Raw genomic sequence first — 12,073 nt, 5'->3', positions numbered from 1 at the left:
CGGATGACATTTCTTATACTGCATAAAAGGTTTTAATAAAACTTCGCAACTTTTTAAATGAGCTTTTGCATCATTTGATGATGATGACATAAAGTGTATTCTAGGTTAATAAAATTTCCAGTGCTGCGCACTATTTGTTTAAAGTAAGAATCGAAGCGTAATGTCCATAATGGAACTAGTGGGCCAAATTGTTGCATTAAACTAGGATAATGTAAAATGTAGTGACGTTTGGGTCGTAATGGAACATCAGGAAACCAGTTTTGTCTTCCATCAACATACTGTTTAACTAAAATCTGCAGCGTAGAAAGTAATTCCAAATTAAATGATGGGGCACACACAATTTCAACAATTCTTCTTAAAGTTAGTAAAAGCTGCCAAACATAATCATCAGGATTATCTATGCAATCATATACCATTAATGGCAGTAATCGTAAAAAACATCAGTTTTGTGATGCATTCCCCGACAGTTTTTTGTAGACTGATGCGTGGTAATTCACTTTATTACCAGTTTAAAATTAATAACATACATAAAAGGACGCAGATGTAAACTTTAAAAACACATGCAGACGCTAGCAGCCTGAAGCTACCATAATTTAGATCCTAAATAGCTAACAATATTGTCAAACTAAATACAAACTTTACTGTTCAAAACTTACGTTTAACCAAAATTATAAATTGCCTTAGATATCTAAATTGCACTAGTCTACATAAAGCATTTGTTTAAGAAAGATCAATTCCACGCTGCTGAGATACAATATTCAAAATAATTTAATTGGCCAATAAATATTACGTGATTCTATTTTACGGACCGCTAAGTTAAAATTACTTTTAAAAATAATTAGTCGCGAACAGACTTCTCCGGTATTTTAAGGTTATATTTATAAATTATCTGTAGTCACATAGCTGCAGTGCAGCAAACAAAAGTAAGCTGTTCTAGTGTTTTTACATACTAGTTTAACTTAGTCCAAATCACCTTATATTTTAAAATCATCATCGGGTAATTCCGAACATGGTGTATCAGGCAAATTTAACACAATACACATTTTGTGTTTTTAAAACATGGTGTTTGACACTTTCCACAAAGATACTGCTTTATTTTAATCTTATTTATTGTCTCTGTTACATTTACACTATACAAACTAGATTGGCAAGGCGTATTTAAAAAAAAAATCCAATCATTTAAGCTGAGATCAAACGGTTATCTTATGATTGAGCAAAGCAACGACAACTAAAAACTATCACATTTTATTGCCAAGTGTAATGTCCTTCTTAGGTATATTGTATTTATTTTGTTGATTTATATTGAACCGATTATATTTCATTGTTCAGCTGAGTTATCATACGCTTTGTTTGTCTTATTGGATCTGGTAAAACAGTTTAACCCTTTTTCACCATACAATCTACACAAATCACATACTACTTTTGTTTATTTAAATTAATTAATGTAAGCGATTTAATACAAATTCTTTTGATTCGTTAACTCTTTTCGATATAATTTGGTTTATTTATTCCATTCGGTTCATTTGATATAATTTGACCCATTTCGTCCATTAAATATAATTCGTTCTATCCAAAATAATTTGAACTATTAGGTCCATTCGATTGTGTACAGTTTATAGGTTTAAAAACATCAACAAAATATTGGTTTGGTGCTATTTGACATAAAAAAAGTATTTATATAAATATTTATTTTAAAAAATACTTGTGTTTTCTAAACTGACGAATTCTTTTGTAAGGTTTTCCTTTATGAGCATTTCTAAAGTTTCAACTTTATTTTAAGCATTTACGCAGGCAATATACTAAAAAAAAGGTTGTATATAAAAAAAAAATATATATATATATTGAGCTTTACAAAAATTAAACTTGATTATTTGATCATTTACTGTAGTGTTAATTGCATATGACAAATGTATTACTTTGATATGATTTATAAGGTTTTTGTTGTCAAACACAGTTAACTAATACTTGTTTTATTTTTTTCAAAATCGTATAAAATTGTTCAACGATATTTGGTTGTACAGTACACTTCTTATATTTGTTTAACAAATTTACCTAAGAAAACAAAAATAATTACTAAAAGTTTTTTTTTAATAATTAATAGATGCAAATTTGGATTAAATCTAATAGTAAAGTGTTAAATTACCCAACAACCAAAATTTAACACCTTAGACAGCTATCCAGCTGATTGAATAATTTATGCATGCATCATATGACATATCACCAAAACTTACAACCTAGACCTAACAACCGGCAAATTAGTTTTAACTTCACGTTTTTTTTTGTTGATGCGATAAAAAGGCCTGATTAATAAGTTTGCGTTGTCACAAATAATTAGAGAGTTTTGGTCACGCAATTCAAAAAAAAATTCCAATTATATAAAGTGTATGGCTCAGCTTTTCCGTCTGTCCTGACATTGTTAAAAATCAAAACATACAGAATGTTATGCCTGAGAAAAACCTACTAAAAATCATAATTTTAATCTTTATAAATCGTTTGTAATTTAAATTTAAAAATCACTTTTTTAAAATAGATTTTAAACGCGAATTGACGTCACTCTAGTGGATTATTACATAACAACGGTACAAACGCTGTTTAACACAAGTTTTGATAATGTTTTTTTTTGTGCTTTGAAGTTTCATCAGGGTTTTATTTTAATTAAAAGTATATTTTGATTTATTTTATTGTTTTTCGTAAAGTTTTTTATTGTAATAGACATGCAGTAAAAAACTTTCCGTTGTTATAATTACACAATAAAACCCTAGAAAATAAAAATTTTTCAACTTTAACAATTTTACCTAATCTCGCTTTCAAGATATTTTTGAAACAATGTATGATTTTATGGAAACAATGTTTCAAACTAAGATTGCAAATTAACTACACAACCAAATTTAATAACATTTAAAATTGAATTTAAGCTGTATGACCCAGAGCCATACCGTTTAACATAAAAAAAACATATATTGTTATTTTATAAAATTTAAAAAGAACGCAATATTTTGTGTCAATAGTAACTTTAAACATCTAAATAAGCAAAAATACTTACAACTAGATTTATTTGATAAATAAATATGGTTCGAAATCATGTGATCATTTTTAGAATTAATACTTATTGATAAATAAATAAAGAAATGAATAAACATTATTTAATTAAGATTATAACAAAATTAATGAATCATATTTTACGTAAATAATTATTAGAAACATATTAATCATTAATTTTTTCGGGTCACGTAAGTTGTATGGCTCTAGACAAAACAACGTGCTGTTTACCATAAGAGAGAAACCGTGATCCGTAGGTGATAATTCTCTTGCACTGTCTTCCAGACGCGAGAGAGCCGTGGTGTAATTATTATTTGTCTAGAACCGGACAACATGATGATTGATCCTTATTTTCTATACCATTTCAATTAATTTGAGGCGAAACAGTCGTCTCAGTGGCGCAATCAGTTAGCGCGTTGTCGATTTATACCCACCAATGGACAGAATATTTTGTTACATTTTTATAATATTAAATTTTGCTTTGCAAATTTAAACAAAGTGGGCAAAACAATCGTCTCTGTGACGCAATCGGTTAAAGCGTTCGGCTGTTAACCGAAAGGTTGGTGGTTTCTCTGATTGGTATTTATATACATTAGACCAAAATTTTACAGATTAAAAAAGTTTTTAATTAACAAACAAACATTTAAATTTAATAAACAACAAAAATTAAAATTTTAATTTATTTTTAGGGTATTAATAATATGATATATAACTAACCAAAATTTAAAAACCCAATAACGATTTTTAAATTTTAATAAACAAACCTTTTTTTTTAGTATTTTGTTGGGTCGCCTAAAAATGAAGAAATGGAAATTGAAGGAAGGGAAAATAAAAGGAAAGCAAAAAAGGGGAGGGTGGAATTTTAAATACTGAAACGCGGAAATAGCGATTTTTGATTTAGGAAAACTGTCATTTATTCGAAAACTGATGAGCGGTGATGAGTTATTTTGTATTACGCCAGCATACCCTAACCCCCTTCTGTGAAATTCCCGTTTATTTCTCAAATAATATTTACTTAAATCCAAATCAACAGACAACAGAATTTCCGCGTATTATTTTTTTAAGATTTCGCCTCCCCCCTCTACATTTCTTTACTTACAACATTAAATAAATTAATAAACCAAATGTTTTTTAATAATTAGATGAAACAGGGTGTTTTTCGCTTTCTTCTACCATTTTTATTATTGCAATGAAACAACAAATTTAACAACAAAAATTTAAATCTTTATAATATCAATCTTAAATTAAAAAAAAAAATAGAAATTGAATCGAGATAAAGGAGAATAGTAAAAGTTTAACATTTTTTTATTGATATTACATAATATACAATTAACCGAATTGTAAATGATCATTATGTATTTTTAACAAGCAAAAAAAAATTTAAAAACCTATTTTGAATTAATGCTTTCATGTTATCTGTTAGACTAAATTTCAAATTAAATGACTAATATTAATCTTTTTTTTTATTAAACAAACAAGCATTCAAATATAAGAAACAAAAATTAACTTTTAATCCGTTTTTAAGATGTTATTATCATAAATTAGTTACCAGGATTTAAAAACTTAATAACAACCTTTGAATTTTAATAAACAAACACCCATTAATTAGTAACATTTAAATTTTAATATATAATATCCAAACTGCTAAAGGAGACTGTGTCAGACTGTGTCTTAAACTCGAGACTGTGTCGGAGAAGCTGATGTTAATCTATGTTTAATTTCCAAACTATGTTTAATTTTCAAACTAAACATTGTAAGTTTTTAAATTGGGTATGTTAAATCGATATAGTTGGTTTATAGCCTTTTTTAATTATTTTCGCGACAACCATATGACGTTTTTTAAATTTTAAACTGAAAAAAGAAGGTTAAAACAGGTAACAAATGTGATTTTTGTTTAAATCATTTTTAGAGGTAAGTAATATTAAAATATATTCTATGTTACCTAACAGGACAGATAAAATGAAAACGTTTTTGGGTACGTAATTTTTTCAATTTTATTAAGCCAAACACACAAACAATTTAATTTACAAATATATGAATATTAAAAAAATCAGATAAAAAATTTATAGATGCAAGATTTCTATAAATATGTTACACCATTCGTCGAATAGTGCTTGTTCGGGATTTAAACCGTAGATCTCTCTCACCCAAAGCGAGAATTATACCCGTAGACCAACGAGCCGCTATGTTTAAAATATTAAATTCAAGCGATTACAAGTAAATTGTTGCACTTGGTTGGTCGGCTTGGATGTGAGAAGTTTCGATCTTCTTTAGGGCAAACTAGGTCTTTAGTTGTTTTTATTTACGTTTTTTCATATTACTTCTTACAGATTATAAAAAACTTGTGTTTTTTAGTATATAAATATTTAGCTGGGTTAAACGATAGATTTACATCCCCTACACAGTCTAGGATATAGGTTCCCTGGCTTTCACCCAAGTGGCCCGATTCTCGGTGTAGGAAATGTTTTTCAATTTCGCGGTGCGTTTCGACAATATGATGCATAAATTATTAGAATTGTTTTTGCATAACGATTAAAGTTAATGTGAGTTCGTAATAATTTCGTGATTAACTTATCCCAGATTAACGGAAATCGTACATTTATCAATTAAAGAAAAATTCTTTTAAAAGGTAATTTAGTTTCGGACATTATAACAAAAATAAAGTCAATATTTAAACTGTCTATCTAAAACAGTTAAAAATCTAAAATTTTTCGATTTGGCAAACTTCCGATTTGTGAGTCTTTTTATTTTAGTTTTATTACTTTTTTGTGTAATCGCATTTAGAGTAGATGGGAATTTAGTTTTAGATAGAAAAAGTTTTATTTTTGTTGATAAGTTTTGATTATATTGTTTTGTGTAGTACCTATTATCATAAAAGAACTTTGGTGAGTATTCTGTACAGTTATACTATTTGAATTTTTTTTAAAGTCATACCCAGGCTTTTGTAGAAGCAAAAATTGTAGATCAAGAGACAAAGTACGCAAGGTCGTAGAAAGTCTTGATCAGACTGTTTAAGATAAGATTACCTGTACCTTGCATTGTAAGGATAACCTAACGGCTTTTTTAAAGAGCAAGGCCATGTTGTTGACATATTGTTTAATAAACTCAAACTCGGCGACAAAAAGCCGTCTATGCTTTTATTTTAAACGATAAAGTGTGTAAACTTCACACGAGATGAGACAACCTTGAGTTTAATTCGGCACACATTTTTTTCTAAAGTTGCCGCCTTAGATTACCCTTGTTCGTTTAAGACTCTTGCGGATAATTTGATACTCTCAGTATGAAAAATTAATGATTTCCGGGACAAGTCTTTCTCGCCCTGAGAATAATCAGGAGCTTTTTAACAAATTATTAGGCAAGGCAATCGCTAACTTTACTCAGTAAATAAGGCAATGGTACAAACGGAGCCACAAAACACTACTGGTATAAAACAGCCACAAGCATATCTTTTCCCTAATAACCTCCAGTTTATTGGCACGTAATTAAGAATTAGCTCACATTTTTTTTAAATTGTTATGTTGCTTATTTAAAAAGCAACCAGGCAATGCAATAACAAAACTAGCTTGCTATTTTTATGACAAGTCGGGCAAAATCTTTATTTTACTTATTTTTTATGTAATTGCTACAAAGAGACACTATGCCATATAATCTACATACAACATATCTGCAATGCAATAACAGACTATCAGACAGACATAACAGGATTAATTGTCTGTTTGTACAACACCTGACCAGTGACAATCTAAAACGTTAATATTACTTTTAATCTTTTACTATTGATTGGCGCAGATTGACACATAATTTGTGATATTTTTCGTGCCAAACGAACGTGCAACCCCTATTGTGTTTATATCGGCAGCGTGGTGTAGTGGTAAGAACACTTGCTCCACCACACATGAGGTCGTGGGTTTAAAGTGGGCAACACAAGACTGGGTCGGAGTAACTGATGTTACTCTATGTTTAAGTCGCGCATTCGACTTTTCCACGAGGATAAAGATATATACAAAAAAAAAGTAAGACAATAGCAATGCCAGAAATGTCTCCCTGGTCGTTTATGCAAATTTTGCAGATTTAGGTAATGCAGCACGACAAATGTACTTTTTTGGATATACAGATAAAAAAGATTATTTTTGTGAATTTTTAAGAGTAAGGGTCTTCTTTGACTCAAAAAATGGAATTTGGTCGTGTAAATGTTCATTTTCTGGCGATAATAAAACTTGTGACCATGCATTGGTTACTGTGCTAAATCAATCTAGATCTGCTTAAAGAAAATATTTAAAGGTAAGGAAAATTTTTACACAAATACATGTTAAAATATAAACATTAAAGAAAGTATATCAATAAGTGAAAACTAATTTTAAACATTTTAGCACAAAATTGTTGCCAACAAAAAAAGATGAATTTTTGATGAAACACTACCTTTGCCAAAAGCGAATCCCAGAAGCTATATTTATAAAGCTAATGTAAGAACTACATCCACCAAACTGTTTTATGCCAATTGAAAAGAATTGTATCCTCAGTGCAATGGTAAAGAGCTAACAGAACTTGAAAACAAAATTTTAATATTTTACTAATAGGCCTACTGAAATTTAAAAATAACAAAATTTTTAAGCCAATATTAAAAAAATGTGTGATAAACTAGTTTGGAATTAAAATATGTGCAAAACAGGATTTCATATTTACAATAAACAACTATATTGCAAATTAATTTAATACCTGATTAGAGGAATTAAGGTAAAATACAATCTCAACAAAAACAAACAGGCATTCAATAATACTTATATAAAATAAGAATATTTTACCTTATTAGAACCAAGTTAGTGTAGAAACTGAAATAAAAATGCTTTTTCGAGAAGAGAATTTGGACATCAATAACATCTTGAATGAATTTTATCATTTTTGTGCTTTACTTAACATTAAATACCAATTTACCTGCTTTAAATGTGGACCAAGGCCAAAAATCGTGATTGTTGATGGAAACTGGAAAAACACATTTCAATTGCCAGGTTTAAATCACTATTTTGTTAAATTCTAACAAATTAAGTTTAATAAAGTTATATCACATGTGCTAATCAAATACTTAATAATGTACTGTTGAATACCCAAAACAGCAAGACAAAAAATATGATGATCATAAGAATATTGAAAATATGTGGTCTAATTATGTTAAAAAATAATCAAGAGTCTTTATAGTAATTTTTTCAAGCCGCATAAATTTACCTTTTTAAAAAAGCATTTGTAAACATGTTTTTTTTTAAGGAATGCAAAATCCATGGAAAATTTACATTACGTATGAAACAGTTGCTCACCGGATGGGAAAGTTAACCAGGCAATCAAATTTGATATTAAATGCAGTACACAAAAAAATAACAATTCTTAAAAACAATCCTGTAAACAAAAGAAAAATATCTATTAATATTTCGCATGATAAAATATTGGCTACATTATGTTCAGACAAGGTATGTAATTTGTGTTTACCCAAAAAATGTTTTAAAATAAAGTTATTGAAATACCAATATTGCATAAACATCAGAAATCATTTCGCAACATTAAACTCTGCAAAAATTTTCTTTTTTATTTAATACAAGTATTGCAGAACAATATAATGCCCCAATGAAAAAAGACAGGTTCAATTTAATAAATTTTAAATATTTTGTATATTAGTTATACCTGTTTTATACATTTAAATCTTTTGGCTTTCAGACAATCCTATAATTTGCTTGTAATATAAACGAAAAAAGTCAAAAACGAATTACCATTTACTTTGATATTCACGGCAATAATTCAGTCATCCATCAGTGTTTGTAACTGGGTCTGTTGCCGATCCATCTTTTTTTTTTTTTTTAAGCTAGTACTTCTACCAATGTTGACTTGTCGAGAATTGACTCTTCTAATATTTCAACAACTATTGATTCTCCTCCTTCCTCTCCAACAACATTAAAACTAGCTACTTTCACACACTATGGGTCAAATGCAGAAAGTGCGATTAACTTTAATCCGCGATTAAAGCGAGGATTAACTTTTGATAGGTATGCAGAAACCGCGATTAATAAAGTCAATTAACCGCGATGGATTAAAAATTGAATTTAATCCGCCGAATTTGGCGGATTAAAGTAGGGATTAGACTGTCATTTACGACTCTAGCATAGCCTAACTAGCAAATTTTATTAAAATAAATTATAGCACGGTGATGTTAATATTTCATTTGAAACTTCCTGCCACTACAAGGACTAATAGCACTTATTTTGTTTCTTTGCCAGACCACCATGCCTTCCTCTTTTGTGGGTTGGAAAGAAGAAGGCATGCATTTCCTCCAATATTAGAGCTACTTGTAGCAATTCGCTTTTATTCCACTGGTCATTTTCAGCGAAGTGATGGTGATTTAATTGGTTGCCATCAGTCAACGGTGTGCAGAATTGTCTCCAAAATTTCTAAAATAATAGCTTTTTTTTTTCATTAATGTCCAATGCATTTGTGATGCTAATTTAAAACTTACCAATATTGTAGCAAAAAAAACGGGTTCCACACATGATTTAAGAATTTTTGACAATAGTATAATCTCTGCTTTGTTGTCATCAGGAAACATTAATGGTATTCTTTTTGAAGATGGTCGCTACTCCTGTGAAAAATACCTGTTGACTCCTCTCTCCCAACCTGACTCCATCGCGGAAAGAAAATATAACCGAAATCATATAAAAACCAGGAGTATCATTGAAAGAGCTTTTGGCATTTTAAAGCAAAAATTTCACTGCCTCTATATTCCCCTTTGTACGAAATTGCAAAATTCCCTTGTTATTATAATAGCTGTAGCATGTATTTACAATCTTGGAATCATGCCTAAGGATTATGTTCAAACTGATGCAAGCTTGCTCCTGCTGCTACGAACAGAAATTCATCTGACAGCGGAAAAAGGTTTAGACAGCAATTTATTGATACTGTTATTCAATAATTTTAATTAAATAATTTTTTTATATATTTATATTCCTGTATAAATTTCTTTTAAAATTTATAGTGGTAAATTTTTAGTGGTGTTAACTTTTACCTGTATATAACAAGTAATTTTTAATCTCTTTTTTATACTTAAACATTTGTAATGGTTGCAATATAATTGTACCACTTGTAGTTGTACCTTTATAAGAATTGTATTCTTGTTGTGGTTATTTTTTTTTTATATATATACCCTTTGAACATATTTATACATTAATTTAAATATTTTACTACTGTATATACAATAGTTAGTATTTTTTTGTATCCATGCTGTTGTGCTTACAAATATTTGTACTTAAATAAATTCGTAATAAAACTACTAGTGACCATTTTTATTTAAATAGAAAAGGGACAAAAAAACGCAAGAAAATAAAATTATAAAAAATAACAGATAAACAAATAAGAGATTAAAAAATAATAATAGAACAAAAAATAAATAAGAGAAAGCATAGGAAATAAAGACCGAACAATAGGCGTAAATGACTGTTTTCATTGTTTAATTGCTTACAAAAAGCAGTGATATTTGCCTTATGTTTAATCTTTATTATCTCATACTTTCTGTATAAGTACAATTGTTTTAGGTATTTTGTTTACTTTTCTTTAAAATTAATTTCCGTCCTTGACAATTTAAATTTTAGTTGTTTCAAATAAGGTTGTGGTTGTTATTGCGGTTGTTGTTGTGATTGTAGTGGTAATTCTAAAATGTTGTGACAACTACTAAATAGAATTATGTTTTTTTGTTGCTAACATTTTTTTTGTTGCTAACATAAGGAACGATAGTAAAAAATATTGTCTTGTGAGTAGTAACCAAAATAGGCTCAAAATCAAGCCACAATAAAGCTAATAATTTTTCTCACCGAATTTAAATATTGGCGACATCTCATTAGGCAAAGAAACCAGCTGGTTTAAATAAGCGTCCTCGTCGTACGGGTTAAACAGCAGCTCAATTTGAGATGGAACTGCAGCTATTAAAAATATATAAAATTGTTTGGTTTAAGAACAAAACACAATATAGTTTATACATACAGCAAACAGCTTCTGTTAGCTCGTCCTGTTCCACCTTAACTTGGCCGCCGCTGGTTAAAAAAACCTCACGACGATGACGCGATTTTTGTTTTTTTGGCATCCGCTTTTATATTTTTCCAGCACAGGTAAAGCTGGCTTACACTCCTCTGCTCAGATAAAGCAGAGGAGTTGTAGGCAGAAGCCAAATCATTCCAGGCTGATTTCCCCGCCTTAGCTAAAACCTTATCTCGTTGTGGTTAAAACTTTCTAAGAACAATGCTTTGTCAGCCTTGGAAAAGTTTTTTTTTCTCTTTTTTTTGGTTGTTTGTCGTCAAGTTTATTTCAGAATCCATAAAAATAATCATTACAATTATACTACCAATAATATGGCATCATGAACTAATAAACTTAAGCAAATTTGAAATTTTTGTTTTAGAACGAACATTTTTGTTACTTAAAAAACGTACGCCTGCGGGTCTATAATATCGATTTGGCCGTACCGGAATTTGTTAACAGCTTTAATTGAAAGCGTTTAGGAAAAGCGAACGTGTATACCAGTCGGTATACATGGAACTTTTAACTCAATCAAAATATAACCTTAGTGTTACGGTTGTTTGTTAGCTATTTTTAAAACTATCATGTTATTGACTGGTAGCAACTATGAAAACATAGCACATGTTTAAAGACAATATATTTAAGTCGCGCATTGATCGACTTTCCACACCAACTAAGTAGAGGGCTTTGCTCCTCTACTGTTTGCCTTATTGTTATTAAATAACAATTTTACTAAAATCAGTTTAAAGGCAATCGTTAGATTTTAATTAACAATCAATTGCAATAAAAATTGTAACACGCTTTTCTCTTATGGTATTGAAATATATTAGACCAAAATTTTATAGACTTAAACTTATTTTTTATATTTAAAAGCTAGCATTTAAATCTAATAAACAAACAAAAATTAATTTTTTATCCCAGTTTTAAATAGCTGATATCAGGATATACATTTGACTTAGTTTTAAATAAATAAAATTTATTAAATTTT

The sequence above is a fragment of the Corella eumyota genome, chromosome 6, assembly GCF_963082875.1.
Source record: "Corella eumyota chromosome 6, kaCorEumy4.1, whole genome shotgun sequence".
Classification (NCBI taxonomy): Eukaryota; Metazoa; Chordata; class Ascidiacea; order Phlebobranchia; family Corellidae; genus Corella; species Corella eumyota.
The sequence above is the reverse complement of the archived record's forward strand: the minus strand, read 5'-3'. Positions refer to the sequence as shown.